Genomic DNA, 9,351 nt, shown 5'->3' on the forward strand with positions numbered 1-9,351 from the left:
TGGCCAAAAGAGCCAATCCCCATGGGCATAAGTAAGCCAGAGCATCCTAGTTGTGTTCCTGCCATTCTCAGCTTCTTCTCCATGGCCCTGCATGTGGAGTTTTTTCTACCACTTAACAGAACTATAAGAGATGGTAAGACTATTCAAGAAGTGACTGAACATCCTCCCTTCAAAAAAGCACTCACATTATAATGAAAGGATTTCCAAAAGACAGGAAGAGATATATCCACCAGCAAACAAATACCTTGCTAAAAAAATTAGAAGCAAGAAAGTGAAGAGAGAGTGATAACTGATTTGGCAGTCCAAAGAAAGTTGAAATCTAAGCTTGTGTTGGAAGAAGCCAGGATTCGAGCTGAATCAAGAATATAACTGCATAGAGGCTTGAGAAATTAAGCCATTGGTGACACTGAGAAGGGGGTGATGCAGATGCAGCTGAGACTGGAGAAGTAGTTGAAATGTGATTAAGAACTTGTTGGGTTCCCAGATCTCCTTCCCCTACTCTATGCAGCAGGCTGACTGCAGGGTAATCACACCACCTTCCTTCAATTTAGGAGAAGCTGGGAGCTTTCTTCTTTGTGAAGAGATTGAAATAGGTAGGTTCTGGACTAAGGGACACAAGACATAGATGTGGGGAGTGCTGTATTATAAACTGGAAGATTAGTGATAGGCTCTATTCTGAATTATAAAACTCCTTTCTCCTTTTCCCTATTTGGGTCCTAGAATACTGTTCTCCAGGCTTATATCTCCCAAACAGGAGAATGGAGGGTTCTTCCCTCAGGCCAAAGTTCTACAGATGATGAAGTTCTCCCCCCTTGAAATGTGAAATGGCCCAGCCATTCACCCTTCAAAGAAGCCAACTAGACAATAAGCATCCACTCAAATATCCCATCAGCTGTGTAGTGCCTCACTTATAAATATTATCAGTAGCCAAAGGTCAGCAGATACTAGAGGAAAGCCACAAGCATGAAATACCAAAGTAAACAGGTAAAAAAAAAAAAAAAAAGGAAAAAGGAACTTTTACAAAACAGACCAAAAAAAAAAAAAATCTAAAAAAGCCGTAATGCTCTCTGGCCTGATCTTCCTTGATGTCTGTTTGTTCAGTCCCGCACCATGGGGAAGCCAAACGATCAAGTGGGCTATATGAACCCAATAGGAATGCCCACATTAAGGAGTCCAAAACAGTGTTCAGGGCCAATGATCCAAATTATCTGAAGTGACCAAAGCCTACCCGAGAAGAAGTGAAAAAACAACTAGAAAAGAAAAAAGGCTCCAAGGCATTGGCTGAATTTGAAATAAAAATAAATAAGAACTGGAAGAAAGAACTTAAACACAGAGAGAAATTATTAAGGGGAAGTGAGAGCTCATCCCCCCGCCTCACAAAAAAAAAGACAGAAAGAAAAGAGAAAAGAAGAAATCTGGTAGGTAACTTTTCCTTCACCAAGCTCTCATTCTTCTGGCAGTTCTTCAGATTCCGAAGATGAGAATAAAAAACAAGGAAAAAGGAAAAGGACCATTCACATAAAGCTTCTGAAAGTTCCATGTCAGAAACTGAATTGGACAAGTAAGGATAGTTTAATAAGGAAAAAGAAGTCAAAGGGTGCAACTGACAAAGAAAAGGACATGAACAGGCTCAGCAAAAAAAGAAAGAAGTAGCCTGAAGATAAACCTTTATCATCTGAGTCCTTATTAGAATCAGATTATATTAAGAAGGTACAAGCAAAAAAGAAGAAAAGCAGTGAAGAATGAGAAAAAGTAACAGGAAAAAAAACAGAAAAGAAAAATAAGCATAAGAAACACAATAAGAAGAAGAAAAAGAAAGCTTCTAGTTCAAGTCTGGACTCGTGGTAGCAGAAAGAAAAATCAGATTCCCTTATAAAGAAAGTGCAACGTCTAAGGAAATTTCAACTGTGAAAATTATGACATAATTACTGAAATGCATGCATTTCCTTATTTTTAGAATTACTCCCGGACTATTCAATGGCCACTTGGATGCTGCTGTGTGAAAGGGCCATAATTGTTGCCTACTGCTGGAATATCTACTTTTTTCTCTTCTGGTGCTTAACAACTCTGGGAGATAATACACTGAACAAACAGTGCTGGTGGTTAAGATACATGGGGATAAAGTTAATACTTTTGACTAGAAGTATCTAATGATAAATCAACAGAAATTGAATCTGGATACATCATTAAGATGTAATTAGAAATGACCAGATGCCTCTAGTTAACATTTTTGAAATAGGGATTACATTGATATTTCAGAATCCTTACTCCATAGATAAGTGTATTTTAATTTTTCCCCCTTATCTACTTTTACTTACCTGGGGAGGGAGCTTTAGGGTGGGGGGATGGCTTGCTATCTCTTTAGCTAGCAGAATAGCATGATTTTTATCCTCACACATCCTATTTTTGTGGACACAGTAGCCATGTTTCAGAGGAGGTCAGAGCTGGGTATGGCAGTCTTGTCCTTTGATATCCTTGGGCTCTCTTATTTGCAGCTTTCAGTGAACCTGAGAAACAGCCCTTTGCAGCATGACAGAGCCCCAGAAGCTCTGAGATTTACCTCCACTTCAATAATACTGAATGTTTTTTAGCATTAGAATATGTTATAGCATTTCAATTAATTTTGACCACATGTTCACTTTGGAGAGGAATCATTTCAAATAGACACTGGTACTTTTTGAACTTTTAGCTAAAGATTCTAAAATGCATGTTTTATACTGCTAAGTTTTAACCAGTCAGGGAAATTTTATGTTACCAGTGATAGTTATTTTATTTCTGTATGAATTTTGTTTAGGCTGCAATATTTGGCTTTATTAACTCCTTATTCTTGCTATCTTAAATTCCTTACTATGTCTAATAGTATACTTGCCAAGATACTTAGCACGTAAAAAAAAAGCAAGCAGACTTTTGATTTTTTTTTAAACAGCTTCATATTGAAGCTGAGACTTACTATAAACAAGTTGAGTGGCAGGCCTGGTATGCTGTGTCTCGTTACATAAAGCTATTGCCAGAATCTTAGTAAATATAATATTTAAAAAAATGTGTCTTCGTATATTCATAACAAATTATGACAAGTTAAGTGAGAATTACATTATTGCTCTTCCTATGTCATATTTTACTAAGATTTTTGTGCCTCATATCTACTGCTGAATTGTTTACTAGTAATGTTAAAAGGAATTGATTAGTCATTTTCACTTTATATTTTAATATAATCAGATAGGATGAAACATAATTTAATGTACAATTTTGCCTGTTACAGAGGGTGTGCTAACTATCATGATATATGCACAAAACATTTTGGCACAATAAAAGGCTGAATAGCTATTTTACCTAATAAAAAACATTAAAAACCCCACTGCTATAATTAGTATCTTTAGAGAGAGAAGATAGTGAAGTTATGAAACAGTATGCAATAAAAAAGTATTATTTTAGGATCAATAAAGAGATTTTAGAAGTTAAAAATATGATACAGAAAGGGGATGTCTGATAAAGAATCAATGATAAAGTAGAGAAAGTTCCCAAAAAACTAGTAATAAAAAGAAATGGATTGTAGAAGAAAAAGTAAAAAACAACCAGAATGGGTAAAAAAAAAATCATTTGAAGAAAATTGCTCAAAAATGAAGAACCTAAGCATTCAGATTTGAAAGGGCCCAGTGATGCCCAGCACAGAGAGTGAAGGAGGCCCAAATCAAGGCCTAACATGGTGAAATAATGAGAGTAAAGAGAACAGTGGGGGAAACAGAAGACCCCAAAAGCTTACAATGTTTAAATTAAAAAAAAAAGAATCAAAATGGCATTAGATTTCTCAAGAGGAACACTGCAAGCCAAAAGACATCATGGCAACATCTCTAATATTCTGTGGAAAAAGAATTTGCAGCTTAGACTTCTATGCTTAGTTATTAAACAAGTTACAGGTAGAATAAAAATAAATTTTAGGTATGTGTGATGGTTAATTCTCTATGTCAACTTGGTTGGGCCACAGTGCCTAGATATGTGGTCAAACATTATTCTAGACGTTTCTATGATGGTGTTTTTGGCTGAGATTAAAATTTAAATCAGTGTACTCTGAGTAAAGCAGGTGGCCTTGCATAATGTGGGTGGGCCTCATCCAATCAGTTGATGATCTGAGCAGAACAAAAGACTGACCTCCCTTGAGCAAGAGGGAATTCTGTGGCAGATGACTGCCTCTTAGACTTGAACTGCAACATTGGCTCCTTCCTGGGTGTCCAGCCTGACAAACCTTGGACTTTACGGCATTAGGTCTTCTCCGGGTCTCTATTCTGCCAGCTCACAGAACTTGGACTTGCCAGCCTCCATAGTCACATGAGCCAATTTCTTAAAATAAATATCTTTATATATATATATATATATAATCCTAATAAACAGTTTATCAAAAATTTCACTTTCCATGCATTGGAAGAATGCATTGCACCCAATCATGAGAGTAAACAAAGAGAGAAAGACACTGCATCCAGGACATAAGGGACTCAATGGAGCTGAGCACATGAGGGAATTCCTAGGCTAAAGGGGAAGAAAGTGCCCATGATGAGACAGCTGTCTCATCTCCACAAACCAGAGAACAACTAGTTCATCAGGAACAGAGGTGAGGGCTCCAGAGAGGATGTCTAAGTCAGAGAGAGAGCAAGAGAGACAGGGAAGAAGGAGAAAGAACTCATAGACAATGGAAGGCGTGACTGTGTGGAGAAGTGGAGAGTTTGGGAAAAAATTAGTGATAGATACAAAGAAAGTAAGCAACTGAGAAAAAGGATAATGACCTCCTGAGAAAATAAAAAGCAATGTAAGAAAGGATAAGTATTCACAGTATACTACATATTTGGGCCAGTGGTTATACAGTAAACATCAAATTGTAATCATACTAAAAACTATGACTGAGAAATTGGAAAAAATGGGGAAATGGGAAATGGGGAAAATGATCTTTCAAAGTAGAAGGTCAATAGATAGTATCTACAATTTAGAAAATCAAATATCGGTATAAAGTTCATTTTGTTTTGTTTTTTGAGAAATGAAGGCAAATACCAGGAAAAAAACAAGCTAAAAAAATAGCTAAAGGAATTGAAAGTGGTTGCCTCCTAGAAAATAACCAAGTATCTGTAGGACTGGGACAGAAAACAACCTTTTTAAAATTATAAGTCTCATAGAATTATTTTAATCTTTTAATAAAGATAACACTTATGTATAGATTTCATAAAAATAAAGCTAACATATAAAATTAAAATTAATTGGAAAAATAAGAAAAAAAACACTCATTACATATGTTGCTATGGTGTCATCTTTAAAAACAATAGTCTGTTTTTGTCCTGTTTGCTGGTCCAATTTTGTAGCTTCTTTAGTCTTAGAATGTTTGGGTTTAATGACAAGATAACAAATTTTAAAATATTTTTAGGAAAGAAGATTATTAGGAAACCATGTCCACATTATTGTAGAGTGGATATTACACATGCTTCTTCATCCATTGACTGTTCAAATTTAACAACACAGAAAAAATTTAAAAGTAGACAGTAGCCCACTGGTCAGATCTGACTTGCAGATATAATTTACATGGCTTGCATAGTTTTCTAGAAAAAATTAAAATTAGTACCTGTATTTAACATGTGGAAGATTTAGCATAAAAATTTTAACCATTGGCTTCTCCCAGAGAATTGTAAAATTTGACTACTTTGGGTTCACACTCCCTCATGGCCACACTGGCAGAAGCTGAATGAGGGACAAGGTAAATTAAGATTCATTCACATGCCATTGTATAAAAGAGTAATGAAGCTCTTTATGCAATGAAAAAATATACATAAACATATATTAATATGTTAAAAAAAACCATGAAGATAGAGAATATTGCATGTAGTATGCTACCATTGGGTAAAAAAAAGAAAATATCAAGTTTATATACCTACTGGAACATGTACAGAATAGCTCTGCAAGCACACACAAGCAATAGATAACATCTGAAGACAGTGTGTGGTATCTGGGACACAGGATGAAGGGAGATCTTTTTACTTTTTGTAACTTGTGAATACTGAACTATGTGAATACACCTTCAAAAAAAATAGAAGAAGTACTTAAAAAATTCAGAATTTCTTAGCTCCAGAAATATAAGTATATACATGAATATGAGTATATAACTTAGAAATATGAATCTATTTTTATATATATTTTTATAGTATATATTCAAATGAATATGTAAATATTTTCCCCCTCCTGATTGAATGTTTTATTCTCATTCCACCATTAGAAGACAGGTGATATATAAAATTAATTCTGTCTTACACTTAAAAACATAATCCTGAAAACCCCAACTCTTTCACCAAGATTTCCCCTGTTCTTTTTTGGATTTTTATATGCAGTGCTGAAGAGATTCCTTCTATGCCTATACAATTAAATTACCCAAAGAAATGTTAGAGACACTAAATTACTGAATCTATATCGTGTTAGTTCCTGAGAAATTAAGAGTTAAAAATACCTATTTTCAAAGGCAAATACAGAACAGTTTAATAATCTAATGAAAGAATTTTTAGTATTCTCTCTACTTGCATTTAAGTATATCTTTGTTATACCAGATTACCGATTATTTTTTTCCACTTGTATGTACTATATTAGTAACTAGAAAGCCTCTTCTTTGGATTGAGATGCTCAAAGATGTCATACAGAATGATAATCTTAGTTTCCTTCTGCTGCTGTTTGACCTTTTCCTAATCCTTTTAATTCTTTCATTTCAATTCCAATTAAATGGAACTCTCGCATATCTCAAAGGTAAGTGAGTGGCTGGATCTTCTGTACCGACTGAATCAGTCTTATTTTATTCAAATCCAGAAGTTGGGCAGAAGTGGGAGCCATGTACACAAGTACTTTCCAGGGACCAATGCTAAGGTGGCTGAACAACATAGCCATCTGCTCAGTGAACTGGAGTACCATTGCAGTATTCGAAGAGATCCCAATGTAAAGATCAAGGACAGTAGCAGACATGGGGAGAGTCCATTTTGGCAGAAGATCTGAAGGGCTCCACAGAGAAAAGTAGATAAAGAATACATGAAGCTAAAGAGTTTCATCTTCACCTAATTCTTTGATTTGTTTGTCCCTTATAGCAAGGTTAAGGTCTCTATTTTTAATTTTTATTTCTTTCATGTCACAGTTTAATTTCTGTTAAAAAGACATCAAAGAATAAAAAGGCAGAACAATATTTATCTAAATGGGATGATGACTTTTAAAACTGAAATGACAGTGATAATAACTATATTAATTTTCTGAAACTTTTAGGTTTGCAACATTTTTCTTGATGAAGATCATAATAGTATCATAATAGTATTTTTACAAGTAAGTAGCTATTATGAAGAATGACCCTAATATTTAACACTTGATATGATCAGTGAAAAGGAATAGCAAAGTATTACCAGAGACAGATGTTCAAAACAGTTAAATGTGCTTAGAGTGTCTTTTTAAAATCAAAGTTGTAAAGGAGATAGATGAGCATACAGAAGCCATTAAAGTATGCTGGGTCATTAAAGATTATTAAAACCAGTATCTTTTCCCAACCTCTTACCTAACTTTTTTGAGCTTCTAAACTTCTATACAATAAGCTGTTACTTTTGCCTAGAACACTTTCTGTCTTACATGAAAAGGAGCATAGCATAGCGGTTATTTAACAATGTGGGTTCAGGAGAAAGATTGCCCAGGTCCTAATTCTAGCAGCACCATTTACAAGCTCTCTGATTTTGGGAAATATCCTTATTCATCCTTTCAGGGGCTGTTTCCTCATGGGGGAAGTGGAGATGAAAACAGTAAACTACCTAATAGATTAATTAGAAAGATTAAGTGTAATAACAACTAAAATAATTTAAAATGGTATATTGTAATCACTTAATAAATATTAGAATTGTTCCAGCTGCACCCAAAAGAGTTCTTGAATTTTTGTGGTGTACTTTATAGCAAAGATGTGCCCAACTTCCCACCTTCTGGAGGGCAGAATAAAGGTGATTAAGCTATAAAAAAAAAAGTTAATGTGCTGCTTTATAATCATACTAATGGGAGAACAGTTGGCCCCCATAGATAACTTCTGTGGCTGATAAAATTCTAGTGTCAGAGTTTTTATTGACAAAGATCCTTTTTACAGAAGTGATGTTGATTTTGCTTCTTTCACAAACGTTGCTTCTGTATACCCCAGGGAATTTTGGCTCTATTGAGTTTGCAATAACATTAACTGTTCAGAGCTAGAGTGTAACAGTTGTTGGCAAGCAAGAAAAGTTGTGATTTTGTAGATCATCTAGTTTTACTCATTACTTGGGTAGGAGCCATATTCTTTTGTGAATTTCTACCTCCTAAATGGAAGCAGAACTAACTTGGACATTGTTTTATTGGAAAATTTTTATGCTCCTGTGTCTCTCTCCTTTAATCCTAGAAGTCCTATTGTCTCCCATGTGTCAGTTCAATTTTTTTTCAATATTTTTCTCTTTGTTCTTCTTTTTAAATAAATTTAGTATAAATTTCTAGTAGTTTATGGACCCTTTCTTCTATAATCAGCTATTAAGTCCAGCCAGTAATTTTTTCATATTATACAATGTACTTTTTAGTTCTAGAATTTCCATTTGGTTCTTTTTCAATAGATTCTATTTCTCTGCTTACATTTTAAATGTGTTTATCTATTATAAACATATGTTCCTTAATGTTCTTCAGCATAGTTAAAATAACTGCTTTAAAATCCTTGTGTGCCAATTTCAGTATCTGGGTCAACTTAGGTCAGAATCCATTGGAAGTATTCTCTCTTGAGTATGATCACACTTGCCTCTTTCTTCATATGTCTAATAATTATAGATAGTATCCTAGACATTGTGAATTGAAAAGACTCTAGATTGTGTTTTTTTTTTTCCTCTGAAAAGTATTCATTTTGTTGTTGCTTCAACAGGCAGTTAAGTCGGCTGAACTAAATCTGCAAACTTTGTAATTCCTGCATAGGCAACAAGTGAATACCAATTGTGCATACATAGTTCAGGGAATCAGCCATAATTTTGGACAAATTTTAGATACAGAATTTAGAATTCTTTCCTGTATCTCTCCCCTTTTCTGAATATCCTTCCTCATTTTCCAGTTACTATGGTCACACCAAATTCTGTCTTCTGGATTTCTTTTTTCTACATTTAATTTAATTTTATTATGTTATATTAGTCCCCATACAATACATCATTAGTTTTTGATGTAGTGATCCATGATTCATTGCTAGAAAGACTGTTTTTTGTTTTTTTTTAACTGAAGATTTAGTCACCTTTCTTGGAGTTTATTGGAGGCTGCCCTCAGGCAAAGTAAGTATATACATTAAAATTTTTAAATGAAACAAGTATAAAAAAA

General features: G+C 34.3%; 1 pseudogene; it reads left to right on the forward strand.

Annotated features, from left to right (window-relative positions):
- The first annotated feature begins 1,110 nt into the window (after positions 1-1,110).
- LOC114215470 (protein FAM133B pseudogene) lies at positions 1,111-1,848 on the forward strand (annotated as a pseudogene).
- The last annotated feature ends 7,503 nt before the right edge of the window (positions 1,849-9,351 follow it).

Source organism: Eumetopias jubatus, unplaced genomic scaffold (assembly GCF_037043125.1).
Source record: "Eumetopias jubatus isolate StellerSeaLion01/CBP00866 unplaced genomic scaffold, mEumJub1_p1.0 scaffold_4, whole genome shotgun sequence".
Lineage (NCBI taxonomy): Eukaryota > Metazoa > Chordata > Mammalia > Carnivora > Otariidae > Eumetopias > Eumetopias jubatus.